At 38.8% G+C, this 20,443-nt stretch overlaps 1 long non-coding RNA gene across 1 annotated transcript; it reads left to right on the forward strand.

The window, feature by feature from the left end:
- Positions 1-1,260: 1,260 nt before the first annotated feature.
- Positions 1,261-3,884, forward strand: LOC132605061 (uncharacterized). Its single transcript, XR_009569002.1, has 3 exons — positions 1,261-1,729; positions 2,478-2,528; positions 3,836-3,884. It is a non-coding gene; the product is annotated as an uncharacterized LOC132605061 (long non-coding RNA).
- The last annotated feature ends 16,559 nt before the right edge of the window (positions 3,885-20,443 follow it).

A 20,443-nucleotide genomic window follows, 5' to 3' on the forward strand; every position in this document is an offset into this window, starting at 1 on the left:
ATTCATTCTTCCGTACACAACACCTCATACATACGGCCAACACCATGCATATGCAACTACAACTTCAACATGCATGATTTCATACTTTTCATTCATTTTTACACATTACAACAACAAACATACTACATTAATTTAATCTTTCCTCACAACACCACACATACCATGCACGGCCACCACTCCATACATACATATTTCATGAATTTCATTTACTTCCACACACAACAACACAAATGAACCCTTCACAACATATAAAAGGGGATTAAATCTTACCTTTCCTCTTCAACTTCTTCACTTGGCTAGAATGCGGAAACGACGAAACGGATGGCCTATCTCCCGAAACAATTACACCACGTTGTAGAGGACCTTCCATTTAGTAGGAAAACTAGGAGAAAATAATTTTCCTTGGTCAATTTCCCATGGCTCAATTTTGAGAGCCATGGCCGAACCCTCCTTGCTCCACTCTCTTCATCTTTTTTTTTTGTTCTAGTTTTCTTGAATTAAAATGATGACTTCCTATATATACTTGTCTTCCACCAATTTTCCTTATTTATAATTTGGCCCCTCAAGATAAGAATATAGCCACATGATCCCTCTCTAGAGAATTCTTGAATTTTCTCTAGAATTTTCTTGAAATTAAAAGAAGACTAATGTCTTCTTAAGCAAGCTTTGGTCCATAATTCTTATAATTTACAATTATCCCCCATTAATTAAAATAAGGGCATATAATGCACGGCCAACATGGCCCCTTCATGAATTTTTTTCTTGAACTTTGTAAAATTACCATTTTGCCCCTAAGCTTCCACATTATTTCCATTGGTCATTTGCGAATTTCTCTTTTGTCCCTTAACCTCTCTCAATATTTTCACACTAATAATAACCATGAAAAATATTTACCACGACTCGTACATTAAAATAATTTTTGAGAATGGTCTTGCTGTTATAGCCCGTATTTTGCACGTTTGGATATTTCAAAGTCGTCGTGGAAAGTTAAAGACGAGACCATTTTCAAAAAAAACTTTGTGCACAAGTTAGTTATGAATATCATTTATGAATATTATTGGACGGAAATATTGAGAAAGGTTAAGGGCAAAAAGGAGAAATTTCAAAATGGTAAATGGTAATATTGAGGAAAGTCGTGGGGCAAAATGGGAATTTCACAAGGCATTCAAGAAAGTTCTTGAGGGACCAAAGTGTACATGGTAAGATATTAGGTCATCTTTTATTCTAAGAAAAATTCAAAAAAAAAAGGGGAATTCTCTAGAGAAAGAAAGGATGGCCAAGTGTCCACATTCTTACTTAAAGGGCCTAAGTGTATATATAAAGAAGTGGTGGCTAAAATGAAACAAGTAAGTCATCTTTTATTTAAGAGAATTCAAGAAAAAGGATGAAAGCTCTAGAAGAAGAAAAAAAAAATGAATAAAGAGAGCATGTGCTTCTCACATGCTTGAAGAAGCCAAGTATATATATAGATAGGAGAGGTCATCTTTTTAAATCAAGAAGTTGTAGAGAAAGGAAAAAAAAATATAGAAGAAGAAGAAAGAGGAGGGGCCAATTCGGCCAAGAAGGAGGAGAAAGAGAAGACCAAAAATCTTGCCCCAAAAATTTATTTCTCATAGTATTTCTACTAATTCAAAGATGCTCTCCAACATGGTATAATTGTTGAAGCAAGAGAATTATTCTTTGGTGCAAAACTCCAACCTTAGCTAAGTTGAGAAGTTGTGAAGGAAAGGTAAGAATTCATCTCCTTGATTGTGTTATGAGTGGTTTGGTATGTTGTAGTATGTGGGAAAGAATAGAATTCATAAGAAAATATGGATGTTGAAATTGTAGCCGAGCATGGTGTGTGTGTGGCCTTGTATGTGTTGTTGAATGTAAGTATAATGAACTAAATTTATGTAGTAGGTTGGTTGTTGTTGTAATGCATGAAAAAAAAAATGAAAATCCATGGAAATATGCATGATGTAGTTGTGGCCGACTAAGGGGTTGTTTTGGTAGCTATGGTAAATTGATTTTATTTGATATTCTAGTTGTTGTTAATGTGGATTCTATGATGAAAATGATGGTTTGGTAGTTTGAAATGAAGTCGTCGACGTGTAGATTGTTGATGTGGTTCTTGAAGTTAAAGGTAAGAAATGTGTTATTGATGTTTCATTTAATTTGGAAGGTTGCGGATTATGTTGTGGTAGTTAGTTGGAATCTAAACAAAACGTCGTTGAATTATGTGAAACAAGTTATTAATGTTAGAAGGTGTTTTGAGTAAAATTATTGAAATTGTTGGTATGATTGTTGGCATTGTGTTGATAGTTTGGCCGGGTTGAATTCCCGGATTGTTGTTGATTGAAATTGGCCAAGATAGATTCTTGGGGACGATGTATTTACAGGGGAAATGCTGCCGAAATTTCGGCAGACAAATGTTACTTTAAAATCCCACTTCTAAATGCTCTAATTAAGGTTTGGTAAATGTGACCAATTTGTAGATTTTGGTGAATTTGGAGCTTGAGTTTGGAGAAGCAAAAGGAGCGGAAAAGGTATGTAAGGCTTCACCCTTCCTTCTTTGGCATGTCTTAGACATAATAGGTCGAATACGAGCCTCGGGGACAACTCTATTCTCCGGAATCCGCGGCTAAAGTTTCCCTTTTTTCATTCAGTAGAATTGAATTAAAAAGTGTGCAAAATGTTGGAAGAATTTCCTAAACCTCTAGAACTCGCATAAATAGGACCCGACTACCCTAAAACCCTCACAAGTAACGCCATGACATGTAACATATGCAAATTTGGTACGCCGCCTCATTTGATCCGAGGTGGGCCCACTGGTTCCCGGATTTACCTTATTGTTCCGCTTGACTTACTTTGAAGCTGAATCCAAAAGAAACCTTCGATCCTTATTCCATTACCAAATGACAAGTACTGTACCTATCCCAACGAGAATACTTCCATGACGATAATGATAACGATGATGTCAGAAAAGAGAATATGCCTATGATAAGTACGACAAGAATGATTCCACGACTAAGAGCCTTGAGCTAAAAATCCAATGTGAATATGAAAGTGTTATACTAGTTCTTGAACCTTAATTTTATTCCGTAGCTATGACACTAGTTTCTAAAAGACTTCAAAGCATATGAATTGACGGATATAATGCCCATGATTTCATTCTATGCTCTCTCTTAAGGCTATTTTCCGTTGGTAGTATCGCCTTAAAATACTCGTTCCTTCAAGGTGAGACAAAGTGACCATGATTATTCCATAACGTAATCGGAGGTCACCGACCTTATATCACTCCGATGGACACATGACTTTCTTTGGGCTCTCATGCATGCCAATTGTATGACATATGTATATGAATGTGAATATGTATATGTATATGTATATGGGGAAAGGGGAAGGGCCACTGTTATATCACCACCTGATTCAGCTGGATTACGTCCCGGACGCGGGATGCCCGAACGCGGGATATGGGAGAGCCGGATATGGCGTATGTATATGTGATATATATATAATATGTTGGGACACTGTTGGGGAGGGGGGTGGGAGAGCCGATGTACTCGGCGTCTGTGAATGTAAATAAAGGACACCGTTTTCTGAAATGTTCTGTTTTCTGTACATGTAAATAAGAAGTACCATTTTTCTGAAAAAGAAACTAAGCATGCATGGCATCCGCAGAAAGGCATTCATATGTACAGGTTACTTTTGTTCCAAGATAAGCTCCATATGTCTATTCCGTTATTATTCATACTGCATATTCCTTTATTATGTCACTATTCATGCCTTACATACTCAGTAGATTACTCGTACTGACCCCTCTTCTTCGGGGGCTGCGTTTCATGCCACACAGGTACTCCCAGATGATTAGAAGACCTTACTAAAGATGTTCCAGCGGAGATGTCAAACTCCACTTGTCCCGGAGAATTGCCAAGTCCAAGTATATGCTATGATGTTCTGTTCTATGTTAGAGACTTTGCAGACAAAGCAATGGGTATTGGGTTGTCAGTCTGTAAGCGGCTCCAGCAGCCGATATGCTATTATGTTTTATGTCACGAGTCTTACATGATGTAAGAGCTTAGTTATGAAAAGAAAAAAAAATATTGGAGAGCTTACTATGTATTTCTTTCTTTATTGATTCAAGGGTTTCTATACGTAACAAGAGTCAGCGGGTTCGCCCGGCTCCAGATATGGGGTCGGGTGCCCATCACACCCTAGTAAAGTCGGGGTGTGACAAAGTGGTATCAGAGCCGGTTGGTCTAAGGGGTTGTCTGCAAAGTCGTGTCCAGTAGAGTCCTGTTTATGAGTGTAAAGCCGGCCACATTTATAAACAGGAGGCTGCGGGGCATCTAGGAAATGTTGACCTTCTTTCTGTCTTAGATCGTGCGATAGAGCCAAGTCATATGCAATAAGATTCCTTATACTAACCGTCGATTTTCGCAGACGCCTAGTGGCGACGAAAGAAGACAAGTGACGAGATGGCAAGTTACAAAGGTAAGCCTGGATAATTGTTCTGTTACTTGGAACTGGAAGTTCGGATGGCTGAATATGTCATATAGCCGCGTGTTCTGTGAAGTACTGTCGGTACTTGCTACGTACGGATTTGGAAAAGTAAGAATGGAAAAGGAGGTCTGTCAGAATAGATACGCCTAGTAGGAAGAGACGGGGGCAGAAGATACTGTAAACAGGTAATAAGTGAGATGCGTTGTTTCAGAAAGGTTATGGATTTGGGCGTGGCAACAAAGGTGAGATCGCTACCATCGGGAATCTGGAAGTCCAGGACAGGAGGTAGCCATACACACAGGCGGAAGATGAAAATCGGGAACCATAAGGGTAAAACCGTAATTGTGAAAGAAGGACGCGTTACGAAAGTGCCTGGGAGCCTGTGAAACCTCGACTCGCTCCAAAACATGTAATAAAGGTCATGTGAAGAAGCGGACGCGAAAATATCGACATTAAGGCACCGAGTTTCAGTGAAGCTTTTGGGTTAAGCGTGCTCAGGTGGGAGCAATTTCATGATGGGTGACCCCTTGGGAAGTTGGCAAGAAATTCTATAAATTGAGACATAAGGGACAAATGAAAATCTAGGGTAGTCTAAGGAAAACTAGAGTGTATGGGATGATTGGAGACCATAGGAAGACGCGTAGGACAAGGCAAACTAGATCGGTGAAGAGGCAGAAAGTGCATTATAGCTCGGGAATTAGGATAGGCTTGAATAGTGGTTGGAAGTATTTGGTGGGCTAGTTGATAGTAATTATATATATATATATATATATATATATATATATGTATGAAGGTGTAGCGTATTCTATATATGATCGTATCGGAGGACGTGTGAGTCCCAGCGATCGGAGCTACGGAAAAAGAGGCATTGATCACGCAAGGGTACCGAAGTTCGAAGGGGTACCAAAGATCGAGTGACAGCAGGAATAAATGATGAAGGCATTACTAGGAAAATTGGTATCATCTCCACTACAAGTCAAAATGGAAGAATTCTAGTGTGACGAAAATTGGAAAGAAAAGATTGAGCAAGTGGAAAACAAAGAGATCAAAGTATCGGAAGGAGGTGAGAGGTAAGAAACCTCAAAGAGATGAGGGATAAGGGATAGACCAAGATTTCATAGAAGGACTGTTGGCATATAAGGAGCCCCTAAAGGGGGGGAGGCCATATTATAGTAGACCTAAAAAGGAATTGCAACACTATCAAGTGTCAGCAAAGGAAATCTATTAGCTTGGAATCAGAGTTTAAAATATGTCGGCGTGTCGCAAGAATACTTGGGAGTAGAGTAGAAGCGAAATAACAATGAGTATACTAAGAGATAGACCTGAGGATAAAGAAATAGCCTACGGCTACATTGAATCGTTAAGTAAGGATTGCGTACTAAGACATTGCTTCCGTTAAGGTGCGGTGACGAGACAATACTAGAAAAGGAAGGACCCGGAAAGAACAAGGATAATGAGGTGACACAGGGAGTTAGAAAGACCTTTGACATGGAGCAATGACTCATGAAAGGTCAAGGAGTTCGATTATAAGGAAAATAAGGTAAAGGATAAGGAACGGGCATAATGGAAAGAGCAGCTATAAAAGAAACCCATGACATGGAATGAGGACTCACGTAAGGATCCAGGAGTTTGATAGTAAGGAAAGTAGGATAACATATATGGAATGGACATGGAGGAAAGGGAAACTATAAAGAAACCCCTTCTCGAAGTGCTACAAGACCCCACAAAGTCAGTTGAACATTCGAGGACGAATGTTCTAAAGGGGGGAGGATGTTATAGCCCGTATTTTGCACGTTTGGATATTTCAAAGTCGTCGTGGAAAGTTAAAGGCGAGACCATTTTCAAAAATTTTTTTGTGCACAAGTTAGTTATGAATATCATTTATGAATATTATTGGACGGAAATATTGAGAAAGGTTAAGGGCTAAAAGGAGAAATTTCAAAATGGTAAATGGTAATATTGAGGAAAGTCGAGGGGCAAAATGGGAATTTCACAAGGCATTCAAGAAAGTTCTTGAGGGACCAAAGTGTACATGGTAAGATATTAGGTCATCTTTTATTCTAAGAAAAATTAAAAAAAAAAAAAGGGGAATTCTCTAGAGAAAGAAAGGATGGCCAAGTGTCCACATTCTTACTTAAGGGGCCTAAGTGTATATATAAAGAAGTGGTGGCTAAAATGAAACAAGTAAGTCATCTTTTATTTAAGAGAATTCAAGAAAAAGGATGAAAGCTCTAGAAGAAGAAAAAAAAAATGAATAAAGAGAGCATGTGCTTCTCACATGCTTGAAGAAGCCAAGTATATATATAGATAGGAGAGGTCATCTTTTTAAATCAAGAAGTTGTAGAGAAAGGAAAAACAAATATTGGAGAGCTTACTATGTATTTCTTTCTTTACTGATTCAAGGGTTTCTATACGTAACAAGAGTCAGCGGGTTCGCTCGGCTCCAGATATGGGGTCGGGTGCCCATCACACCCTAGTAAAGTCGGGGTGTGACACTTGCCCTTAACTTTCCACTACAACTTTGGAATTTCCAAACGTACAATATATGGGCTATAACAGTAAGTGGAATGTGGACTTGGATAAGTTGCTACGTGGGTTGCATTACTCGAGTACAGATGGTCAGATGAAAGTTTATACTATATGTAGAAAGGTTCTCGTCGCGTCACGATTTTGTTAAGGTTTCGTACATGGATAATCAAAATCATAAATTATAAAGAAAAGATATGGATATGGTACAGTGTGCCAAGTGAATTGAAAAAAAAAGGGAGATCAGATGAATTTGAAGATTGGAAATAGGGACGTAGAGCGGAATATAAACAGATAATGGTATAAGTACACCCTAAAGGGGGGAAACGGGTGTGAGAAAAGAAAGTGTAAAATGGAAACAATTGACACTCCAATATGTTTGATATGGATACTTAAACTTCAAATGAGATCCCTTGCCGAAACAAGTTAGTAAGATCTGAAAGCCAGCAATAAACGGATAGAAGTCAGGATGATATTTGAGACGGTGCTGAGAATTACTTGTAATGGTCTTGAATTATATGACATTAAAAGTGGGTGCTTATAAAAAGAAACGGTACGATAAGAGAATGGTAACGAGTAACTTAAGAGATATTGTAAAGGATAGAAATGCTATACTAGATTAGAGGCTAAGATTTGGCAGTAGAGTTGTGCGCTAGAATTATGTGACTTATAAGTAGCAAAGGGAAGGGATAGAAAATCTCCTATAATAGGATATGAAAAAAATCAAAGGTGCGAATAAAGGAAGGGAAAGGAGTATAACAAGATAGGCTACGAGCAAGTTTTAGTACGGATGAGTTATGGAAAGCATAATGAACCAGGAGAAGGAAAGACTATGACTAAGATTGGATATATTCTATACAAGTTGTACAAGAATAGTTATGCAACCTACGAATATTTGTATACTAAGGATGACACCAAGCGAGTACTTGATAAGAAGAATAAGGATTCAATAATAACAATGCGGTTGTGATATTTTGGATACATTAAGGGAAAGCGTAAGATGGTTTGAGCTAGATTACCGAGATAGGATTAGTACTGAAGGCGAATGGGACATGGCCATAGTTGAGCCCCGGTACCGATTGAAAGGTACACGAGGAGAATGAATGGTAAAGCATAAAGACTAGCGAAACGACGCTAAGGTATTTCTCGGGCTAATTTGAGCACCTTCGTATATTCTTGTAAAGATTGCAACATAATGTGTGACAGAAAAACTAAGAGCAAAATCTAAGTAAAGAGGCAATAGAAGAGTTTGAATTAAAAATAAGGAAACGACACGAGATAATATGCCTAAAGTGTTACAAGTTGGGTTAAGGGAAATTATGAAATGGTTTAAGCGAGATGATCAGAACGAGATGGTTACTAGAAGACAGTGAGTTTAAAGAGAACGAACAAAAGGACGGGCACCTTAAGTTTAGGTTATAACAGAAGGATTAGTTATGAGCTATATTACTAAAAAGGGCTAATGCCTAAGATGACCTATGGGTCTCAATGAATTTGCGGCAAAGAACACGATGACAAGGGCATCTATCCTATGATGAGATAGTTATAGACATTAGGCAACGAAGGGAAATTGACCTTCGACATTAAAAGGTGATACGACAAGCATAGACGTAAGAATGAAATGGTAAAAGGTATGGACCGAAGGACAAGAGAGGGTCGGAAATTTCAAGGTATCACTTCGTAAAGTGATGCAAAATGTGAAACGGATTTGAAAAATGGGCATATGCTAGAAGAGAGGTAGCACCTCAATGTGATGATAAGAGTGCTATAGGGAAAACTACCTATACAAGTGTTCACTCACGATGTGAGACAAGTATTTACCTCAAAAGGAGTGCTCACGAGGGATGCATTATGGGATTTACATGAGATTTAAAACCCCTTAGGATCATCATGTATTTTAACCTTTATTCAGATAAGTTAAGTGAGAAGAGACACCCGAAGAGGATTCTAAGGATAAGAAGAAGGTTCCTGATTATTAAGTAATCGCGAAACGTTTCTAGACTAATTGAGCCAAAGGTGGATCAACGAGTTCAAGTATCAAGAAAAATCATATGAGGAGAGTGACTCACTTATATCTCATGAAAGGATATTCCTGAGGTGTTAAGGAAGTATTGCAACCGAGATTCATTACTAAGAAGAAAACTCATTTTCAACTACTGAAAGGGAATGTTAAGATAGTGCATATCAAAGGATTAAAAGATGAGTCCACAACAAGAAAGACTCGACTTAAGCTTCTAGTATAGATGGATATAATAAGTTGCGGTCAATTACAGAAGTAGCTAAGTTATGACCACTTTCTTTGGAAATTCAATATTAACTGAAGTCAAATGGAGAATGGTATTAAGTATAGCAAGGGAGGCACAGCATGATAGAAGAGTAATTGATTCATCGTAAGGTCACCGTAACCCCTATACTTATACAGGACTAGTTTAACATTCGAGGACGAATGTTCTAAAGGGGGGAAGGATATTATGTCCCGTATTTTTTTAAGTTGGATTGTTCGTAAGTTAATCGACACAAGTTTAAGGACGAGATTATTTATGGGATATGAGATAAGGACTTTTAATCCACGATTTTAATAAGTGCACGATCTGCTAATTAATTACAATTAGTGTAGAAATATTAGTGGATATTAGGGATTAATTAACCATGATTAGATTATTAAGTGGGGATTAGTAATTAATTAAGATTAATTAACCAAATCAGACCATTAAGTGGGCCCCACCAGATATGATAAATTAAAAAAAAAAAGAGCTTGGATGCTTCATGCTACCTATATATTACAATATGATAACTAATCACTCACTACACATTCATCTTCACAAGTCAATGAAGCAAGAGCATGAGCAGCCATGGCTGCCACTGTTCACGGTCAGCCTTGGTTGTTTAAAAAAAAAATTAGATTAAATCTTCAAGGTGATTTACACGTTCAAGAGGCAACAACACAGGGGCATTAAATTGAGGAAGAAGAAATGGTGCAATTGGTGCAAGTGAGTATAGGATCTGTCCAAATAAATTTAAGGTAAGATTTCTTCTTCTTGAAATGTAATTGGAATTAATGATGTTGTAATGGAGAGATTAAATTGTATTAGACGAAATTGGAAGTAAGAAAATTACATGGTTATTGTTGGCGTTGTAAATGGACAGAATTGGAGTTGTTCTAAATTGGATTAAAGTGTGATTAGTGTTGTCATTATTATGGTATTGTATTTGAAGGTAATTTGTTTATATTGAAGGGCTGGAAATATAGTTATAGATAAGTATAGGTGCTGCTGTTCACGGCAGTATCATGCTCTTTTCCGTGTATTGGTAATGTTGCAAAGTAAAGATCGAAAATCGTATTTTGATGTCGTAGTTTTGGTGGGCTGTTTCGAGCTTATATTAAAATAATATTGAAGTAATTTTATTGTACATGGATAGTAGTCGATGTTGTTGTCGTGTTGTTGTTGATATGGCTTGTAAATTTGGAAGAAAGCAAACGCATAAGATATCGTATAAGAAACGCATGTCGGTCTGTTTGGTGTAAAATCTTAGAAGTTAATGATTTGAATTGAAAAAGGATTAAGAGAGGTTATTGGGTTGTTATCGTTGTTGTTGGCGTTGTGGTGATAATCGGAGATTAATTGGAAGTTCGGGTTAGGCGAGTTATATAGAGGAAATACTGCCCGATTCCCGTTAAGTTCTTAACTAATCAAAATACTAATCGAGAAGTGTAAACTAAGAAATGATTCCTATAAATGATCGGTTGTAGATTTATAAGCTGGAAAGTCATAGTTTATTAACAATAGTATTACTTTCATAATAAATAGGCTAGAGGGCCGGGATACGGTATATATATATATATATATATGATATGATGATGTGATTATGGCGCTAAGGATGGTATGTGATGACTTTATTCACCGAGTCCCATAATGGGCCGGGTATGATATATGATATTGATATGCATGTTTTACATTTCATAAGGCAAGTGTATTGGTATTTTGAAGGTCACATTTGCCTCCTGTAATCTCTATTTCAGTCATGATCCTCTCCATTGTATTTCATGCTTTATATATGTTACATCTCGGAACTTTGGGTTGCTAAGCGGTGTATGGACTAACGTAAGTTAAGGTGTACATGATGTCCCTACAAGTAAGAAGGGGATGCTTAATGATTCTAATTAAGATTCCGAAGAAGTTAGAAGCAAGGGAGAAACGTTCGTCAAATGAAACTCCACTGCACTTCTGCGAAAGGGGGTTTCGACGGTCGTTCTTTGCACCGTCGGACGGGTCGACGCTTCGTCGATGGTGCCGTATAATTGAGTTAGCGCAAAAGACCATTCGACGGAGCAGATCGACGCTCCGTCGATCAGTTCGATGGACCGTCCTTCTCTCCGTCGAATGAGGAGAAATGACAGATTGTTCACTGGAAATTTGACGATATCAAACGGTCAGATCGATGCCCCGTTGGTCCAATCGACGCTCCGTCGATCGCACCATACATCACGGATGGGACAGAATTCATGAATTAATATAAGGCCCCTCCTCCATTTTTATTTTATTTCATCTCCCACTCTCCTCTCTCTAAGAACTCTCTAGAACCTTCTCCACCATTCTTCCACAAGAAATCAAAGGAAATCCATGGTCAACTACACCAAATCCATGAAAACAAGTGTATGAAACCTAGAAAAAGTTCATCTACACCAAGAAATCTCAAGGGAAGTGAGTTAGGGTTTTGGTGCAAGAAGAGAAGTTCCACTCAAGGGTTGTTCATCCATCATCTAAGGTAAGTTTTAAGACCATACCATGTTGTTTAAGGTATTGGAAGGCTAAGGCACTTGAATTGTAGAAAGACATAGAAAATGGGTCATAAATGAATGAATAGTGTCATTGTTGGGTAGTAGTTGGGGTGAACTATGAATATTGGCTTGTGGTGATTGTAAATATGTTACGAACGACATCTAGATTATGGAATAAGTATTATTTGTGAGAAAATGCAATAATAAACTATGACCATGATTATGGAGAAATTGGAGTGAAATGGCGAAATGCAGATAATGTAGATGAATGATGATTGTTGTTTGCGATATTGTAAATGTTTTTATGAACGTTTGGGAGTTGATATAGAATATGAGAAAAGTAGTAGAAACAAAGGAAATGCTGCGCAATTTTCCCTAGAAATAGTAACACATTCTTATAGCTGATTAAATAATGTTAATGCGAATTCTCTTGAAGGTAGAAACGTGGGCATTGAAACAGAACAAGCAAGCGATAGATTAGTTAAACGTAAAAGGTATGTGAGGCTAGTCCTTTCTTTCTATGGCATGAATCCGATGGAATTATTTTTCCTTCTTTTCCATGAATCCTCTACATCCCGGGATAGAGTCTATGTTCTTGAATAGCCACAAGACATAAGAGATATATTATGAGTCCAATAATGATGATGATGAATTAAGCATAAAGCTTCTAGAGTTCATGATATGATGCTGTTTATTGTATACACTCACCTTATATACTATTTCCTTCAAGGTGAGGCAGAATAATTATAAATGTTCCATAATGGAATCGGGGGTTCACGACATTATGTCACCTCGATAAAGTATAGCTATCTTTGAGTTACTATGCATGCATTATGATGATTACATAATTGATGATATACACCGCGCCAATATGGCCGGGCAGCACCGCTAAGGCGGGCGGCTTATAGATGATTACACCGTGTCTATATGGCACGGGCAGCACCACTAGTGGGCGGCATGAGATGGTACTCCGGAAGCGGGAGGCCTGGACGCAGGCTAATGATTATCACACCGATCCGGTATGGACGGGAAGCTTATACATTTATGCATATATGATATGTTGATGATTATGGGTAAGACAGCATGTGTTATTTCTTTTATAAGTGACATTTATATTCAGTTGCTCCCTCATTGATGCTTCCTTTATCTCATTGACGTATTGTTGTTATTTATGCCTCTCATACTCAGTACAATGTTCGTACTGACGTCTGTTTTCATTGGACACTGTGTTCATGCCCACAAGTAGACAGGGAGGTGATATTAATCCAGACTCGTAGGAGCTATTAGCTGATTTGAAGAGCACTCCATTTTCCGGAGGTGCTACCTAGTTCATTCTTTTGTGTATATACATATATATGCATTATGGGCACGACGCGGTCTTGTCCCGTCCATATTTCTAGTACTCTAGTAGAGGCTCGTAGATACGCAGTGTCGGTTATATGGTCTCACGAGATTACTACCGTATATATGTATATTATTTTTATAGCCGAAAGGCTTATGTCTATGAAAGTATTTATGTTTCAAATAAAAGATGATTATATTATGGTTTGAATTTGAAATTGATAAAATAAGGCTTATTGAGCATGATGAGTAGCAGAACGAGCGGTGCTCGGTGGTTTGCCCCGGGTACCCGTCACGACCCCTAGGCGGGTTGTGACAAATGTGGAATCAGAGCAGTTTAGTCCTAGGAAGTGTCTACGAGCCGTGTCTTGTAGAGTCTTGTTTATGGTGTGCTGCGCGCCACGCTAATAAACAAGAGGCTACAGGGCATTTAGGAAAAATGACCATCTTTCATCTTAAGAGATCCTGTGATAGAGCTGTATTATAAGATTATCCCCTCCCTAATTGTGCGTTATAATTTCAGCAAAGCTGATGAAAGGAAAAGCTACGGCAGCCCAGAACGGCAAGATGGTGGTGGAAGAAGGGCTTGAACGAGAGCCGTCTATAGATGTGGAGGAGGGAGAACCCCAGAATAAGGCCCCACCTCGGTTTTCACATACTTCGCCCACTTTTGAGGATCAGAGGGGAGCCTCAGCTATAGCTCCAGCATCCCCCGTTCCTCCACCAGATGCCTCGGGCCAAGAGATAAGACATGTCATTCTTCTACTGACTCAATTGGTAGCTGCTCAAACTCATCGACAGGATGTAGGCCACGATAACAGGGGTTGGAGGAAGAGAGCTAGTTTTTTAGGGTCTGATCATGAGCGTAGGGGTGCTCCGAGGTAACAATTCTCTAGGCACTCAATTTGTTCACCATGTGGTGCTTCTCCGCAGTTTCCTAGACCCCGATTTGATGGATCTACTTATTCTAAGTCACCCCCGAGTCTCAGAGTTTCCAGTTCTCAGATTCGGAGTGGTTCTAGTCAAACGAGATCCCCGGTACCACGATGTACTCTTGGGCTCAGATGTTTGTTATACCTGTGCTCGGCCAAGCCATATCATGCGCGACTGCCCATAGAGGCATGGTAGAGATGAGGTTCGACCTATGGGGTTAGTCGCTAGCTCTTTGTCATCGGTACGCCCTCCAAGGCCAAGGCCACAGATGTTAGTAGGTGGTGATAGATACCAAAGAGGGGCGCCCAGTCCAAGTGGATCCCAGCATCATATTCATGCTTTAGCTGAGCAACAGGATCTTGAGTCTTCCCCTGATATTGTCCCAGGTATATTGTCAGTATCCTCTTACGATATGTGTGCATCGATGGATTCAGACCCTATGTTGTTATGTATCACCCCCGTTGTGATGATTGTGTTGAGGTGGAATAAATAAGATTGAGCCAATCCGACAATTTGAGATGGATATATTTGTTAGTAACCTAGTAATAGCCAGAATCATGATTTACGAGTAAGATGATTGACGGTGAGTGAATATAAATAATAGGTGTATGTATATAGATATTGGAAAACTAGACCTAGTGTGCAGGCACAAATTATAAGATAAGCCCTACTATTTATATCCTTTAATAGTAAGTGATCTTGTGTTGTGCAGTTGCGTATTATGTGTGTTCCGATATACGTCCTATTGAGACATCAGACGTGTTTTCTGGGCTATGTTCAGGTTTGGGATTGTTATACTTACAAAAGAAACTCTGCTGATGTTTTCCTAGAATTTGAATGAGACAAGGTACAAGCTTGTGATAGGTCCTGACGAGAAATGATGATGTGCAACAAGGTAATGGCAGGATGCGATTGAGTTAGGAGTATCATTGCCAACTACAAGAGATGAGTAACGGTAATTATAAGATCGACAATGATATGGTAAAGAGAAATACTAGGGTAAATTGGGAAGACTGGTAGTGCTAAAGCACGACATAGAAGAGAAAGGGTAACTCCAATGGAGTGAGATATTGAGGTATTGATTGGAGGGATAAGCACGAGAAAGACGCGATAAGTTTACTAGCGACTAAAGTAACAGTACCCGGAGACAGAAGTACGAATACGAAGGGTTATAATGAATGAGAACACGTTGATAAAACAATTTATATGGTGAGCGTGATAGAACTGATTGGAAGGGGTCACGGGTTGAGTATGGTTACTTCACGAGGTTTATCCTATGTTATAAGCAGACTTGCGAATGAGATCAAGAAGTGTCACTCTATAGAGTTGATTATGGTCAGGGTATAATGAGAATGCAATAGGAACTGTAATGCAAAGTATAGCGAGGAAACGACTAAGGATGTGACATGTTCTATATGAATAAAGAGTGAATGCAAGTATGAAACCAACAAGCGAGCCATGGGGTAGTAGATGAGAAAGCTTATAAGACCTTGTTAGGGGAAAGTACAGCATAGGGATTCCTCCATGACAGAAATGATAGCCAGCAAAAAGGGGAAGTCAACTTGAAAAAGAAATCAGAGGAAAGTGATATGGCAAAGTAGCAGTAGTTTGTGATTGGTATAACCGAGAGCATGAGTGATATCATTAGCTGGATGTAAAAGACCAAGACTACAGAAAGATGAGTAATGAAATAGGATGATTATTAAGAAGAGGATCAAAACAATAAGGGTGAGAGGGGATGATCAGAATGAACAGAATAAGTTTTGGGAGCAAAGAATGGATTGTACAAAGGTAGTATATTCTAAAGGACAAAAGTGGTTGTAATCAGTTAGGGATAGGGTTCCTCATACAAAGAATTAATGATTGATTATAAAATGGGAGAAAAAAAGATAAATTGAGGAGGAAGGAATAAGAACGAGAATAGAGAGAGAAGGAAATACACGAAGTACGCGTGCTTAAGAAGTAGTTGCGTTATAATTAAAGGGAGATGCATTCCCTACGAATATCCTGTACCAAGTTTGAATGAGTAAAGTATATGAAGTAAAGAGTCGAAAAGAAAATGATGATCATGAGTTATGAGTTTACTGTACGACGACAAAGCGATAGAGTAAAGCTATCATCATCGACAAATATAATATGATTATGATTGGTATTGAAATCAGTGTTGACTGCAAAACAAAAGTAAAAGAATAAGAGGCATGACCGGTGTTAGTGGCGTATGAGACTTAGGCCCAGGAAAACAAAGATGACGTTACAAGTGAACTTTGAGCACCGAAGAAGAGGGCAAGTGACATTATATGGATAGTAAGGATAACTAGACCTACTACTATGGTGAGCATCCCTATGGGAAAAAAGTTGTTAATTGGAGCAACTTTAGACATTGACTCATAACTACCAGATGAGCTAAGTAAAATACATCCTTGTTCGGATTGCTATATCGGTTGTATTAATTGGTTACATGACTGCAAGGTGAGTATGTTAAGACTTCACACATGAATTATCATAGCTATGAATTACGAGAAAACGGCATGAATAAGATGTAGTGTAGTAAGAGATGTATGAATTCAAGATTTGAAGGATAGGCAACAGCATTGAGAATGGTACAAGTAAAACCCTTAAAGGGGGGAAACGAGTAAAGGGAATTCAAGTGTAGATATTTGGGACGATGGATCCTAAAATGTGACAGATATAGACTCTAAAACAAAGAGTGAGAGTTGCGCAGAAATGAGTCCAATGACTAGTAAATAAACCAACACGAATTGAGCAGGCATCTGAGACTGGATGGGAAACCATTCACGAAGACCTTGAACCACGTCAAATTGAGACTAAATAACTCAAGGGGTATTGTAAAGGATGACGGTGTTATACTAGAATAGAGGTAAAGACACCAGCGGTAAAGTCGTTGTAAATGATATGCATAGGAATATGACCATGGATACCATATGTAAATGAGTACGATTATGAATACGGATGCAGATATGGATACATGTATATGTATAGATGTGTATGTACACGAATCACGCAAGAACAATTATGTAACTCGCAAGTAGTTATACGTCGCCAATAAAACCAAGTGAATGTTTAAAAAGAGGAGTAAGAGGTAAACATGAATAGTGTGGTCATGATACCCCGAGTCAGTTGAAGGAAAATATATGGTAAATTGACTTGAAATGTTGAGTTGGGATTATTGTTAGGGGTAAATAGGACAATTACTTGGAATATGACATAAGTACATGCTATACGCTTGCTACAGTGGCCCTGGGGTATGACAACTTACGAATACAATAAGATCACTGAATGAAGGGGAAGCTTAGTCCCCAATACATTAGGCCTTATGAAATGGTATGCAAAATAGGCAAGGTGGCTTATGAATTGGATCTAACATCCATGTCTCGATGCTTTGTAAATATGTTGGAAATCTTACTAGGATCATGCCAATAAATGATGTTCAAGTGACAGAAAAGTTGATCTATAAAAAGCTACCCATTGTCACACTAGATAGGCGAGTACGGAGACTTCGAAATAAAGAAGTGGCTTCAGTTAAGGTCTTATGGCGGAATAACAATCGGGAAGAGATGACTTGGGAAGCAGAAGAGAAAATGAAATCCAGGTATCCATGCTTATTCCAAACCCCAGGAGAGGTTCAAGATGAAATGTCGGCACTGCAAGGTATGTATGCAATAAATGAAGTGTAATAATTAGAGTATCTGAATACCCCTATTTCCATCATTACTCAGAAATTACGTCCCCCTATTTTCAGCGGCTTTCGTAAGTCTTTCGTAGAGTTTTATTGTGTTATAGCCCTGTGAGGCAGATTATTATGGGTTGTTGTGACAGGATGGTAGCGCCATATTACAGGGGAAACTCTTGCGAAATTTTTGTAGAACTCCCGAGTAATTAACATTCGAGGACGAATGTTCCAAAAGGGGGGGGGGGGGAGAATGTTACACCTCGGAACTTTGGGTTGTTGAGCGGTGAAGGGACTGACGTAAGTTAAGGTGTACATGATGTCCTTACAAGTAAGAAGGGGATGCTTAATGTTTCTAATTAAGATTCCAAAGAAGTTAGAAGCAAGGGAGAAAATTTTGTCAAATCAAACTCCACTGCAATTCTGTGAAAGGGTGTTTCGACGGTCGGTCTTTGCACCGTCGGATGGGTCGACTCTTCGTCGATGGTGCCGCAAAATTGAGTTATCGCAAAAGACCATTCGACGGAGCAGATCGATGCTCTGTCGATCGGTTCGACGGACCGTCCTTCTCACCGTCGAATGTGGAGAAATGATAGATTGTTCACTGGAAATTTGACGATATCGACGGTCAGATCGACGCCCCGTCTATCGCACCGTACATCACGGACGAGACAGATTTCATGAATTAATATAAGACCCCTCCTCCATTTTTGTTTCATTTCATCTCCCACTCTCCTCTCTCTAAGAACTCTCTAGAACCTTCTCCAGCATTCTTCCATAAGAAATCAAAGGAAATCCATGGTCAACTACACCAAATCCATGAAAACAAGTGTATGAAACCTAGCAAAAGTTCATCTACACCAAGAAATCTCAAGGGAAGTGAGTTAGGGTTTTGGTGCAAGAAGAGAAGTTCCATGCAAGGGTTGTTCATCCATTATCTAAGGTAAGTTTTATGACCATACCGTGTTTTTTAAGGTATTGGAAGGCTAAGACACTTGAATTGTACAAAGACATAGAAAATGGGTCATAAATAAGTGAATAGTGTCATTGTTGAGTAGTAGTTGGGGTTAACTATGAATATTGGCATATGGTGATTGTAGATATGTTACGAATGACATCTAGAATATGGAATAAGTATTATTTGTGAGAAAACGCAATAATAAATAATGACCATGATTACGGAGAAATTGGAGTGAAATGGCGAAATGCGGATAATGTAGATGAATGATGATTGTTGTTTGTGATATTGTAAATGTTGTTATGAACGTTTGGGAGTTGATATAGAATATGGGAAAAGTAGTAGAAACAAAGGAAATGCTGCCCAATTTTCCCAAGAAATAGTAACACGTTCTTATAGCCGATTAACTAATGTTAATGCGAATTCTCTTGAAGGTAGAAACGTGGGCATTGAAGCAGAACAAGCAAGCGACAGATTAGTTAAACGTAAAAGGTATGTGAGGCTAGTCCTTTCTTTCTATGGCATGAATCCGATGGTACGATTTTTCCTTCTTTTCCATGAATCCTCTATATCCCGGAATAGAGTCTATGTTCATGAATAGCCACATGAGATAAGAGATATATTATGAGTCCAATAATGATGATGATGAATTAAGCATAAAGCTTCTAGAGTTCGTGATATGATGTTGTTTATTGTATACACTCACCTTATATACTATTTCCTTCAAGGTGAGGCAGAATACTTATAAATGTTTCATAATGGAATCGAGGGTTCACGACATTATGTTACCTAGATAAAGTATAGCTATCTTTGAGTTACTATGCATGCATTATGATGATTACATAATTGATGATATTACACCGCGCCTATATGGCCGGGCAGCACCGCTAAGGTGGGCGGCTTATAGATGATTACACCGTGTATATATGGCATGGGCAGCACCAATAGTGGGTGGCATGAGATGGTACCCCGGACGCGGAAGGCGTGGACGCAAGCTAATGATTATCACACCGATCCGGTATGGACGGGAAGCTTATACATTTATGCATATATGATATGTTGATGATTATGGGTAAGAAAGCATGTGTTATTTCTTTTATAAGTGACAGTCATATTCAGTTGCTCCCTCATTGATGCTTCCTTTATCTCATTGACGTATTGTTGTTATTTATGCCTCTCATACTCAGTACAATGTTCGTACTGACGTCCGTTTTCTTTGGACGCTGTGTTCATGCCCACAGGTAGACAGGGAGGAGATCTTGATCCAGACTCGTAGGAGCTATTAGTTGATTTGAAGAGCATTCCATTTTCCGGAGGTGCTACCTGGTTCATTCTTTTGTGTATATACATATATATGCATTATGGGCACGACGGGGTCTTGTCCCGTCCATATGTCTAGTACTCTAGTAGAGGCTCGTAGATACGCAGTGTGGGTTATTTGGTCTAACGAGATTACTACCGTGTATATGTATATTATTTTGATAGCCGAAAGGCTTATGTCTATGAAAGTATTTATGTTTCAAATGAAAGATGATTATCTTATGATTTGAATTTGAAATTGATAAAATAAGGCTTATTGAGCATGATGAGTAGCAGAACGAGCGGTACTCGGTGGTTAGCCCCGGGTACCCATCACGGCCCCTAGGCGGTTCATGACAATATACTCAGTACATATCTCGTACTGACCCCCTTTCTTCGGGGGGCTGCGTTTCGTGCCCGCAGGTACGGATAC

Source organism: Lycium barbarum, chromosome 8 (assembly GCF_019175385.1).
Source record: "Lycium barbarum isolate Lr01 chromosome 8, ASM1917538v2, whole genome shotgun sequence".
NCBI lineage: Eukaryota > Viridiplantae > Streptophyta > Magnoliopsida > Solanales > Solanaceae > Lycium > Lycium barbarum.